Below are 13,611 nucleotides of genomic sequence, written 5' to 3' on the forward strand. Positions count from 1 at the left end.
CCTGGCCAAAAATCGGTGAAATAAATTTATAAATTTACACTAAATAGTGTCAAATATTTGTTAGAGGATCCCACTGCGTGTAGTTATAAAAAATATACACGTTTTTTGTTTAGTAAGTGGACATAAAACCAGATCAAAGTGACCCTATTTGGAAGTTTTTGTTTGTCTCAATTTTTAAGTTGTTTATAAAACTACTAGCAAATGCCCGCTAATTGGTATGCGGAAAGGAAACGAAATATATATAAACAATATTTAATACGGGAACGGTGAATACTGGAGATTCTGTTGTACTAAGACCTATTTTTAGTACCAATATTTTTTCGATTGTAGTCTCATATTGCAAATTTCAGATTTGACCCCTGGTTTTACCCCTTCACTAACACAGCATTCCCTTCCAGTACGAATTTCCTAACACTAAACTTTATCTCACCCCTTCACAACAACAATCACGCACATTCACAATTCAAGGTTCTATCTTTTGCGGTTTCGCCCAGAACCAGAATAGGTCCGTTAAATTTTCGGCATTCAAAATGGCCATAAAAATACACGTTTTCGTATATCCCCATATAACGCTACCTCCACGTTTATTAGAAGAGATATTTTGAAGATTTAGATTATTTTGAAGATCTTCTGCACATTTTCCCAACCGAAATACGGAATTTGTGGCATGAAAGGTTAGAAAACTTCTTTACAAAAAATTGTACTTAATGTGCACGGGTATGTATATAACGGAAAATTTTTTGAAGGCATTTCAATTTAGGATTTTTTAATATCAGGGGGTAAATAACTTCTAGTTAACAAAATTGTCGCATTGGACCACGTTTTCAAATTTACATACCAAAGCGGTCAGAACAAAAACGTTTTTTGAAAAGATACTTCACGTTTCACTATTTAATTACAGTACATTATTTAGAAACTCCTTGGCGTTAACATCAAATCAATGGAACAATATTCAGTACAATTTTTCAAACTCACATCACTCCATCAGTGACCTTCATTCCAAATTTCAGGATTCCAGCTCTATTCGTTCACCCAAACCCAAATTGTACTAAATTTACTACAATTTATTACTTTTCGTACACTTATAGTTCGAATTCCAAAAACCTTTCATTTTTACTCTTCATCAGTGATCCTCATTCCAAATTTCAGAATTCCAGCTCTATTCGTTCACCCAAACCCAAATTGTACTAAATTTATCACCATTTAGTACTTTTCGTACCCTTGTAATTCGAATTTCCAAAAACCTTTCTTTGCTACTCTCCACCAGTGACCCTAATTTAAAATTTCAGGATTCTAGCTCCATCCGTTCACCCAAATTGTACTAAATTTAGTACCATTTAGTACTTTTCGTACCCTTATAGCTCGAATTTACAAAAACCTTTCATTGTTACTCTTCATCAGTGACCCTCATTCCAAATGTCTGTATTCCAGCTCAATCCGTTCACCCAAATCAAAATTGTACTAAATTTATCACCATTTAGTACTTTTCGTACCCTTGTAATTCGAATTTCCAAAAACCTTTCTTTTTTACTCTCCATCAGTGATCTTCATTCCAAAATTTAGAATTCCAGCTCTATCCATTCACCCAAATCCGAATTGTGCTAAATTTAGTACCATTTAATACTTTTCGTGCACTTATGGTTCGAATTTCTAAAAACCTTTCTTTGCTACTCTCCATCAGTGACCCTCATTAAAAATTTCAGGATTCCAGCTCAATCCGTTCACCCAAAACCAAATTGTACTTAATTTAGTACCATTTAGAACTTTTCGTGCACTTATAGTTCGAATTTCCAAAAACCTTTATTTGTTACTCTCCAAAAGTTACCCTAATTTCAAATTTTAGGATTCCAGCTCTATCCGTTCAAACAAATCTAAATTGTACTAAATTTAGTACCATTTAGTACTTTTCGCACCCTTGTAGTTCGAATTTCCAAATACCCTTTGGTACATCTTTCTAGCTCTCCATCAGTTACCCTCATTCCAAATTTCAGAATTCTAGCTCTAATACCAAGGGTACCATATTTAGTACCTTTTAGTACTTTTCGTACACTTCTATGTCGAATTTCCAAAAACCCAGCCTTAGCTCACCCCTCACCCCTACACACTTTCTAGCTTCAGTGGTTTCGTCTGGGCGCTGAAGAATCAGTCAGTCAGTCACTCACCTCACTACTCTTTTATATATAGATAATAATATCCAAAATAAACAGCGGTTTTTAAATATTTTCTTGTAATTGTAACGAAATGTATGTGAAACGTATTTACAATGTTCAGTACAGCAAAAAAGTGCGCGTTTTTTAAAAATTGATGTCCGTACTTGTTGATTTTTTCAACGTAAATTTTCACAATAAATTAAGAAAAATGTTGTGAGCAAGATGGAGTTGGGCTGTGTATCTTATAATTTCATTAAAGGGAAGAGTTTTTTTACCAATTTCCATCGAATCATCCTGCACATATTTGCACTTTTCGTTTTTACCTGTCATTTTGTCTTGCAGATATGTACAGATTTTCTTTGATCCAGAATGTCAGAATACAGTATAGTGTCACTTTCTGGCGTTTGGGTATAATTAAGAGTTTTGATGTATTTTAGGACCTACAGTAAAATTTTATGTGGAACAAATTTCTAGAATATTTTGATCTGATTCCATCACATTTTATAGGAACTTTTAAAGATTTGTGGAAAAAAGGACCAAAAATACCCCTTTTTGACTTGCAGGAGGGTTAATTTTTTTAAGAAAAATATTCCCTACATTCTTGTAAGTAAAGTTGCCAAATACATTATACACCTAAAGTGCAAGGATTCCAAGTGATCTCAACTCAAATATTTTCAAAACTGTAGAAATGGTAGAAGTTTGCAGCAACCCGATTTTAGTTTCTTGGTTTTTTGGCTAAATTGATACCGATATTTCCTTGGTATATAATGCAAATAGAGATTCCATTTCTTTGGTAACTTATATTAAAATTTAGCGGAGAAGATTTTTGTTTTGGACGACATTATTCTAAAATGATGCTTTGTATGACAATTTTGCCAAAACTAACATGAAGTACGCCCTTAACTCTAAAATGTGTTTATAATTTTGCACATTTCTGAAGTTTAGGTAAGATATAGAGTTATGGTGTATTCTAGGACCAATAGTAAAAATTGATGGCGAACAAATTTATAGAATATTTTAATCTTATTCGATCACATTTGATAGGAGAAGGGGCCAACAAGTTCCCATTAATGACCGTCTGGTCTAAATCCATTAATTTTTAGAGTATTGGCCAGGTTTTCCGTAAAATTGGCCACTGTGCATCGGTAAAAATTTGTGTTTTTTCCATACCCGTTTCACATATAAATTACAGCTTTTTTACACAAATGGAATTTTTTTAAATATGAATTTTATGAAAACCCAACGAGTGTTTATGTTTTAATTTTTGAACAAATTTTAAATTTTTTGAAAAAAAAAAAACAAATTTGTTTTGAATTTTTGTCCTTTTTATTGAGGTTTGACCATTTTAGACCTCAGCTTTTATGCTAACGAGGACACTTTCATACGGACAAAATTAGCCTCATCGAAATAATGGTTTTATTAGACCCCAATGTTTTATCCAAACTTAGTTTAAGGTCGAAGATGCGTTATATCTGACCACTCCATCCGGTACCTCCCTAACAAAAACTCGAAAATGTTCGGAAAATTTGTGCGCACGATAACTCTCGAAGGGATCTGCCGATTCGGTCCAACATTCGGCCTGCGTATTATTTTGTCCAAAATTAGTTTAGGTTCGAACATACGCCATATTGGTCCGCTCCTTCAGGTACCTCCCCCACAAAAGTTCAAAAATATTCCAAAAAATTGTGCGCACGATAACTGTTGAAGAGAGTGACCAATTTGGTCCAAACATTACACATACTGATATACATATTTGTAGATCAGGTTCGAATATGGACTATATTCGTCCACTACTTTGGGTACCTCTAACACAAAATTTCGGATAAGTTCCCTTTAAGACAATGAAGAACACGAAGAGAGCATTTGTATGTGGTATCGTACGAAAAAGTATAGGCGAGTGCTCATCTTGTTCATCTGTGCTTTAAGACCTGCTCTCGAATCACTTTGTTTGTTAAAGCAACTTGAATTCGCTGTCTCATTTACGGCCTTAAAACTTTTTTCAGGACAAGTCCATACTTCTTGAGAAAACAGCCCGATAGGTGTAAAAAAAACCCTATGGCACCACATGTAGTGGCTGGAGAGCACGATAACTTTCGAACTGATAACTGATTTGGTCCAAAATTTGGCCTTCGTAATATTTTGTCCAAACTTAGTTTCAGTTCGAAGATGGGCAATACCGGTTACTAAAATGGATAATTTGGTCCAAACTTTGGATCTCCTAATATTTTTTCCAACTTTAGTTTAACTTCTAAAATGCCACCATATCGGTCCTCTCCTTAGGGTACTTCCCCCACAAAAGTTCAACATTTGTGTCTAAGTGCAGTTTAGGGTCTGTTCGAAGATCCTTTGGAAATATATACCGATGATGTTCGTTGTGGTCCTGTTTACGGCGATATTATGTTTTCCGTGGACAAGTCCATGCTTCCTGGTATACTGATCCAAAAGTTATACGATAACCCACTAAAATGCGATATCTATCGAAAAGAAATGATTCTCAAAATAACATCCACTTCCATGATGGTCTCTGTTGGTCCATTTCTTTATGTACCACCTCGGCAACACTTTTGAACTTTAATCATAATCCACATTTTTGTCGGCATGTTGAAATGTTCAAATAGGCCCACAAATTTCAGATAAGACCCTAAATACATTCGATCTGTCTGTAGATGACAGTTCGATTCATATAGGCTGAGGGTATATCTCTGTCGGCAAAGCCGACTGATACTTTTTTACTTGTTTTCTGCAGGTTGTCTTTGCGGTCACAATTCGGGGGCAAGTCCATACTTCCTGAGATAATAACCTAAAAGCCCCAAGAAACCTTAACGGCACCAACTAAAATGGCAAATCCGCAAGATACATAATTCTCGCAGGGAGTTTCTGATTGGTCCAAACTTTGCACGGTTACCTTCCACACAAAATTTGGGAAATGTGCAGAATAACAGCTCTTCTCGGATTATTTAATTTTTTTTCCAAAAAAGTTTTTTCGGGACAAGTTCCTACTGCGCAATTTTTTCGGGCGCAATTCCATACTGCCTGAGATAATGGCCCAAAATCTCCACAAAAAAAACCATGCCCGCACCAACTAAACTGGGTAGTACGTACGTAAGACAACCCTAGAAGAAAAACCCGATTTGGTCCACACGTGGTACAATTTTTGAGGGGAAGGTACAACTTGGTGATTACCATACTTTGGAAGAAATATTACAATGTACAAGACCAAGAGGTTTCCTTATAGAAGACCAACAGGTCTTCCAGTAGGTGACCAAGAGGTCTTCTTATAAACGACTAAACTAAACGGGCCAACAGGTCTTTTTATTGTCAAATAGGCCTTCGTATAGAAGACAAATAGGTATTTATATAGAAGACCAACAGGTCTTCTTATAGAAGATCACCGGGTCTTCTTATTGAAGACAAACAGTATAAAATACATAATTTCTTCCTATAGAAGTCCAAGAGGTCTTCTTATGGAAGACCAAGAGATCTTCTTATAGAAGACCGACACGTCGTTTTTTAGAGTAGTTGAGCTATTATAGAAGACCAACAAGTCTTTTTATAGAAAAACAAGAGGTCTTCCTATAGAAGTCCCAGAGGTTTTCTTATAGAGAACCAATAAGTCTTCTATAGAAGAATAACACATCCTTTTTTAGAGTAGTTATCTTTTTATATAACACCGTCATTCTTCTTATAGAAGACCAAGAAGTCTTCTTATAAAGAACCAATAAGTATTCTATAGAAGACCAACCCGTCTTTTTGTAGAAGACCAACAGGTATTCTTATAGAATACCAACAGGTCTTCTTATAGTAGAAGAGGTCCTCTTATAGAAACCAAGAGGTCCTCCCATAGAAACCAAGAGGTCCTCTTATAGAAACCAAGAGGTCTTCCAATAGAAGATAAAGAGGTCTTCGTATAGATGACCAATAGGTCTTCTTATAGATGACCAATAGGTCTTCTTGTAGAATACCAAGAGGTCATCTCATAGAAGACAAAGAGGTCTTCCTATAGAAGATAGAAGGTCTTCTTATAGAAGAAAAATAGGTGTTCGTATTGATGACCATATTCTTATAGATGGCCGACAGGTTTGCTTTAGAACCCAAAAGTTTTTTCTCTAAGGCCATTATCTTAATCTTTCTATCTATTCTTGTAGAATACCATCAGGTCTTCTTATAGAAGACGAAAATGCCTTCCTGTAGAAGGCATCTCATATGTAGAAGAAGACATTCTAACAGAAGTCCAACAGAACTTTTACAGATGTCCAACTGGTCTGCTTATAGAACACCAAGAGGTCCTTTTTTTATAGAAAATTGTGATATCTTCTTCTTATCGAAGACCATAAATTCTCCCTTCCTATTTCAGAGACATTTCCGTGAATTCTGTGGATTATAGTTCAGTTCGACCATATACTCTGATGTTGGCTTTTTGAGACATCTTATTGCATGGCCCCGAATTGCATAAACAATTGTCATTTTGTTGTTGTTGTTATGGCTTATGATGACTTGGAGCGTTGTCGGCGTCGTCAGCATATTTTGTCTTTACAAAATTCTATAATGACACTGAAATGTTTTTGTTTAGCTGTTTGTCTGTCTGTCACGTTGTTGTAGTTGCGATAACGAAATAAACGACCATCCAAACAATCATGCAAGTGCAGCTTATTTACAATAATTTCTATTTAGATGTGTCCGCGCTGGAGAAGAGTGTGTTTACCTGGTTGAAGTATGGATTTTTTAAATATGTGAACTGGATGATACAGTGAGCGCATTCTTTAATGTGACAGGTTGAAGGCCAACTTATTTCCGTTCACGGTGCAAAGAACATTCAAAACAAATGTTGGTTAGATTAGATGAAAATGGCATTAACCTCTGTTTCGAAGGTTGTACCACTCATTATACACTCTTTAGATGCAGAAGAAAAGGTAGGATTGGTTGGCGCAAGAGGAGTCGTAAACAATCACTTGAAGAAGATTCCCCTGTGAATTTTGACGAAAAAGTTAGCTAAAAAGACATTCAATTTCAATGATATTGGACCTTCTCACCATGTCTTAACGAGATGTCGAACATACCACAAACTATCATGCTTACCATCTTACCAACGTACCACGTGCTGAAATGTTCCTGGGCCAATTTAATTAGAAAATTACTGTGACTAGCACTTGAACAAAAAATCAATACAAAAGTTCACTTGATTATTTCATTATTGAAAAATACATTTGAATTTAAATAGCAAAGTCAACAGATTATTTTTAGCTCAATTTCAATATCAAACAGCGCAAAGGGTGCCATTAGAAACGTCGACTACGTCATATTCACACTTCTGTCAAAAAACGCCAAGTACTTGAACTTGCTTTGTTTTACTCATGCCGCCCTTATGAGACATTGAGACATGTAAACACTTGTAGGCTTCCCATATAAGAATTACAACAAAATTTGAAATTATTTTCTTTTTTAGTTTTGTATTATTCACGAACCGTTATAGTTGTTGCTGCCATTTGACTTTAATAAGAAGAAAAATTACACTAAGTACTACACGTAATAAAACAATAAATAGAGCAACAACAAAAATAACAACAACGATAACAACGGCAGCAGCAGCAGCAGCAACAACAAACAATTGACATGAAATGACGAAAAGCCCAATCAAAACAAATAAAATGAGAATGTGATTATGTTTGTTGTATTGTGCCAATGGTTACAGTTGTTGTTGCTACAATAGGCGAAGTTGAATTAGTTTAAACAAAAAGAAAATCAAGTTAGACAAATGTTAACGTAAACTAAATGCTGTGTTCAATAGGTCTGTCTGTTTACTTTCCCAGTAAGAATTGTCCAGCAAGAACTTTCTCAGAGAGTAAGGAGTTTTTATCCTCTTTTGCAAGAAAATTGTAAAAAGTAAACAGACACGTTTCCAGCAGAAAGCAGCAAGCAATCAGCTGGCTTTCCAAAAGAGAACAATTTGTCCGCAATAAAGGAACCAAAGCAAGCAAAAAAAATTTGTATTTTATATAAAATAAAAAAGAAAATCTCCCAATACAATTAGGCTTGCTATTTCCACAATAAAATTGTTTTTCTTTTTCACAAACGTAAATCACAGAACAATTGAAAACAGCTGATTGTTTTCAGGAAGAAGAAGAGTTTGCAAGTGCTTGCTAGAGAAAATTTTGCAAACTCTCACGAAAAGAACTGTCAAAATGTCTCTCTCTATTCACTCTCTTTTGCTGGCTTTTTGTGTTAACAGACGACTTTCAGCACCAATGGGTACAAATTGTTGCAAGTTTTAGGTTAACCAGACAGACCTAATATTAGTGCCTCTTACCCTGCAAAATTTTATGGAAGCGTTTCCAGGCGATGTACAGTGGTCGAAATTACTGATCCATGGATACTGCGCTGGCCGAGCAAATTGATAGCTCCACGTTTTGCACGGTAAATGAAGACGCTACTTTGAGGATTTGAGGTGATTGCAACAACTCACTAGATATCACTTTTGTGGGGCCAGGCCTGATAAATGACATATCCTGGCATCCCGTAATTTTCCTTGGCTCAGACCACCTTCTTATCATCGTCTCCGTAATTAGACTACCCAACTTCATAACCTCTAATCGTCGTAATTTCCTGAACAATGAGAAAACTGATTGGCAAGAGTTCAGAGAATTTACCAATCACCGCTTCAGAGAGCTGCCTATTCCCTCAAATCCTCGGGTAACTGAAAGGAATTTTCAGGACATCATCCCTGCGGCAGCCGCTCGCTACATACCTGCTGGTCAAACACCCGAAATCAGACCAAATTTCCCAGCAGAGGTGACTGGACTAGCAAATGAGCGTGATGAGCTTAGTCGTATGAACCCTGAAGACCCAAGGGTTAGAGAGCTTTCTCTTGAAATCAACAGGCTAGTAGGCGAACGTAAGCGGAAAAAGTGGCTAGACCACCTAAAGCAATGCACTCTCACTCTCGAATCCGGGAAAGAAGAATGACCAATATGTTCAGCGGGAGCCTCATTTCAGCCGTCCAAGTGATAACCAGTGTGCCAGCGGATTTTGCAGCGTTTATTTTCATATTCAAACTGACTAAGTCAGCTATGTCGATATTGAACCTATCACATATGTTATCGACGATAGGACCCGACGCCAAGATCGTACAATCATCCGTATACATTACGATCTCTATGCCATCTGGAGGATGTGGAATTTCAGAAAGGTAGAGGTTAAACAGTACCGGAGATATCACCTCTCCTTGGGGAATTCCCTGTTTCACTATCACATATGTTATCGACGATAGGACCCGACGCCAAGATCGTACAATCATCCGTATACATTACGATCTCTATGCCATCTGGAGGATGTGGAATTTCAGAAAGGTAGAGGTTAAACAGTACCGGAGATATCACCTCTCCTTGGGGAACTCCCTGTTTCACTCTACGGGTCTTTGACTTGTTAGTTCTGAATTCTACAAACGTCTGGCGTTCACACAGATAGTTGATAATCCAAAATTTAAAATACGGTAGGAGGGAAGTCTTCTCCATATTCTCAAACAGATTGGCATAGTTTATGGTATCGAAGGCCTTTGATAGGTCAAGAGCCACCATAACTGTTCGGTTGTACGGCATGTTCTGGTTTATTCCTCGACTAATATGTGTGGATATGTCGTGTTGTGGTGCTGTGCATTTTCCGGAATCCAACTCTGCTGGCATCCTTGTCTGGTTTCAGAAGCGGGACCAACTGATACAATATGCGTGGCGAACGAAAGATTGAGGACACTTGTTAAATACTCAATCCCGGGGTTCATCCAGTTGTTTATGCATTGAGATTCCGTGTGGGTTAAATGGTTTGGATGATTTTGCGTTTCGACCATCGGATATCGTAAATTGTGATGGTAATTCCTCGGCCTAACCCTTACGGCATACCATACTCCTCTTCGCCCTATCAGCCTGGGGTGCTCTATAAACTCGCGGTTAAAATAACACTCTCATCTCTGTCGAGCACCCCGAGAGTGACAGGGTGAAGAGAAAAGTATTACGTTGCATCAGATCTCTTCCTGCCGAGGATGAACCACCACGGTTTATAATGGATGATGTTGCGAATGCCATCAGGAACGCTAAATCATCTAAAGCCTTGGGCCCTAATTGGAATCTCCATGGTAATGCTAAAGCAGCTGGATGAGCCCGGAATGTAGTATTTCGCTAGCCACCCTCACTGTTCCCGAAGTCTGGAAAATGCCCAGGGTGGTCCCGCTATTGAAGCCAGAAAAGGATGCAAGCAAAAGTGAATCGTACAGGCCGATTTCGCTTTTGACGCCCTAGCAAAGACCCTTGAGGCCTTAGTTTTCCCCAGTCTCAGAAATAGCTATCAAGTTGCCCATCATCAGCATTGATTCCGTAAGCAGCACAGCACGACATCGGCTGTTACTTTGAACGGCCTGACAGTAACTGACCCAAAGAGGTGCGCGTGTTATTTTAGTCGGCAGTGCATAGAGCACTCCGAGGGAGATACGGCGAAGAGGATTGTGCTACGCCGTATAAGAAGAGCCCTCCCAGCCGCGGAGGTACCACCTCAATCTACAATGGGCGATGTTGCAGATGCCATCTGAAAGGCGAAATCATCCAAAGCATTGGGCCCACACCGAATATCGATGGTAATGCTTAGGCAACTGAATAACCCTATCGTTAACAAAGGGCCGATTTCAATACTGTTGCAGGCCGATTTTAATCCTGTCGCCAGTTTGTTTGGACGTCAGTCGTTTGGGGAATTCAGCAATAAGAATTCAAGGACCCGTAGAGTGAAACAGGGAGTTCCCCAAGGAGGGGGTGATATCTCTGGAACTGTTTAACCTCTACCTTTATGAAATTCGGCAACCTCCAGACGGCATAGATATCGTAATGTTACGGAATTAGATTTAACTAATTTCCGTGTAGACTTTGTTTTATTCCCCAGTACGATTTGTACCAAATAAAACAGGGTTCGTTTTAGATTACGTTTCTACAATGCTTTATTTACTTTATTACACTTATTCGGAACCGACTTTAATTACTAAGCACACAGCTTGTCTCTAGTTAGCACGCAGCACTTCTTTAACCGATCTGTTCAGTTCAACGCTTAAAACACAAATAACTCAATGTTGCCGTTCCAACCTGTATTAATTCCCAAAATCTGCTTGGTCTAGAATTATCCAGAACATCTGGCAACACCTCGAATCTGTGCAGCGAACACACAGACGCACATTCGCACTAAGCGAACAACCATACTCACATACATGGGGGAAGACAAATACAAGTGGACAAGCACACTAATGACGTAATTACAACAACAAACAAATGCAAGAAATAAAGAAGTAACAAATTAAACGATAATTACATGATTATGACAAAATAAACAAAAGCACATTAATGAAAGCTAAAGTAAGAACTAGAATGATGAAGAGATTTCTACATGGTAGTTGTTGTTGCTTAAATAACGTAACTGCGTAATAAAAAAACTTTACGTTACAATTCAAATTTTTAAATTAACGGAAATTAAACTAAATTAACTTAAACCTATCAGTTACATCCGTAACAGTAATGTACACTAGAATGAGTATACGATCTTGGCGTCGTGACCTATCAACGATGACATATGCGATAGGTTAAAAGTCTACATAGCTGACCTAGTACAGTTCTTCCATCTGAGGAATATGAACATATCCGCCGCTAAATCCACTGCTACACTGTTCACCACATGGACGGCTGAAATCAGGCTGCCGCTGAACATAGTGGTCGATGGTGCACTGATTCCTACTACTAACTACCCCAAAATAGTTGGTGTAACGATCGATAGCATGTTTAAATCGTCCGCGGAAACCACAGCTATTTGCGATAAGAGCAGAAGTAGGAGCAAGGTTCTCAAGTCGCTGGCCGGCAGCACTAGGGGTACTGGCAAAGAAACCCTGTTGACCACTTACAAAACAATAGGCAGGTATGTGGTAAGCTATACGGCGTCAGCGTGGCATGCAAATGTTAACGCTACACTGTGGAAGAATATTCAAACCTGGCAGAATACCGCCATGAGGACTGCAACAGGGTGCCTCCTCACGACACCGGTGGACCATCTTTATGAGGAGACGAAGGTTTTACCGATACATCAGCATAACAGAATGTTGTCGATGCAGTACCTGCTTGGGTGTTATTGCCGTGAGCATTCCTGTCACGATTTAATGGATACATGCACGTCAGGAAAGATCTTCATGATCTAGAGAGGGAGAGGTCCAATAGTATAAAAGATAACCTCTAGACGAAATGGCCAATCAGGCAGACCTGGACAGCATTCACACTGAGACGGTTGCGCAGGTATTACAGAGATACAGTGTGGATGCCGTACTTGGCTTTGAACGCTAACACGCCGTGACAACATTTTTTGATATGTTTTCAAGGACGGGGGTTCAAATCCCAGCCTTTTAGGGCGAAGATCATTTTTATTAATTTTCTCGTTTAGAGTTAAGCTTGATAATTGAAAATTATTTGCAAGTGAAAAAGGAAAGCCAAGGACTCGAACCTACGTAGTCACCAAATTACGTTACCTGGTTTCACTGGTGGTAAACCAGATCTTCGGACGTATCGAACATGTAGTGGCTTCTCTCTCCTAGAACTTTTCGTTTTTCAAATGCAAATGTGTTTCATACATTTATTTTTGATTTTCCTATCTCTTTTTCATTAAGAGATATTCCACGGCCTATTTTTGTTGACTGATATGAAGATATTGTAGCCCTTCCATGAAAACTTCGAACTCGTTCATTAATAATATATCAGCAACACCAGAAAGAGAAAAGCTGCTATCATATGTATGTCTACGATGTACTACTAACGCAATGTAATCAAATTTGAAGCACTGTGAAGAGAATACTGAATCCATATTATGGATATACTTCACAACTATTTCAACAAACATGGACTCAATATTGGAAAGTATCTGTGGTTTTTAGTCTAACCCATTCGGAAATATATCCTTATTATAGAATCTGGCGATGGAAGAAATTGAATTTTGAACATGAAATACCTTGAAATTATCCAGAAAGGCGAGTGTGACTTCTGTCGTCAAGTAAACTAGCATATTTTACTTTGCGAAAGCAGCACCGCTTTAGATATATTAGGCTTTCAGAAAGTATTGCCCTCCAGAGAACCCTCAAGTTTATACTAGAGTCACCAACTTAAAGATCCCCTATATGGGCATCTTCTTACTCTTAATAAATTGGATTTGGTTTATCAGAAAAAGCCTCCAGTCAAACTTTACTACAGTTTCAATTCAATACTACCAGTTTTAATTCAGGGAATAGGAAGAATGTAGCACGCGTATTAGCCTGGTGTAACAGTCTAATAACCATGTTTCCATGGGCGTAGTTTTCTCACTGTGAGGAGCGTGGCCTATTCACCTTACGAATGACAAACAATTTATGATTGAAAGTGCCTCCGACAAGATCGTAAAGATATGTGATGGTGTATAGAGTTAA

At 38.0% G+C, this 13,611-nt stretch overlaps 1 protein-coding gene and 1 long non-coding RNA gene across 7 annotated transcripts in view; one reads left to right on the forward strand and one right to left on the reverse strand.

Annotated features, from left to right (window-relative positions):
• The window catches only part of LOC141393646 (uncharacterized), a 194,925-nt gene that overhangs the window by 37,056 nt on the left and 144,258 nt on the right, over positions 1–13,611 (forward strand). The gene's annotated exons all lie outside the window — the stretch shown is intronic.
• Positions 1–13,611, reverse strand: part of LOC141393639 (uncharacterized) — a 43,814-nt gene that overhangs the window by 18,540 nt on the left and 11,663 nt on the right. The window contains exon 1 of one of the 6 annotated variants that reach the window (XM_073966954.1): positions 7,613–7,683. The exons of 2 other annotated variants lie outside the window; for them this stretch is intronic. The gene's annotated coding sequence lies outside the window, so the exon portion shown is untranslated. Of the gene's footprint in view, positions 1–7,226; positions 7,684–13,611 lie in introns of those variants that run through there. 3 more of the 6 variants (XM_073966952.1, XM_073966951.1, XM_073966953.1) reach the window with 3 other exon arrangements.

This window comes from Musca autumnalis, unplaced genomic scaffold, assembly GCF_047663935.1.
Source record: "Musca autumnalis isolate F117 unplaced genomic scaffold, ASM4766393v1 scaffold_2, whole genome shotgun sequence".
Taxonomy (NCBI): Eukaryota; Metazoa; Arthropoda; class Insecta; order Diptera; family Muscidae; genus Musca; species Musca autumnalis.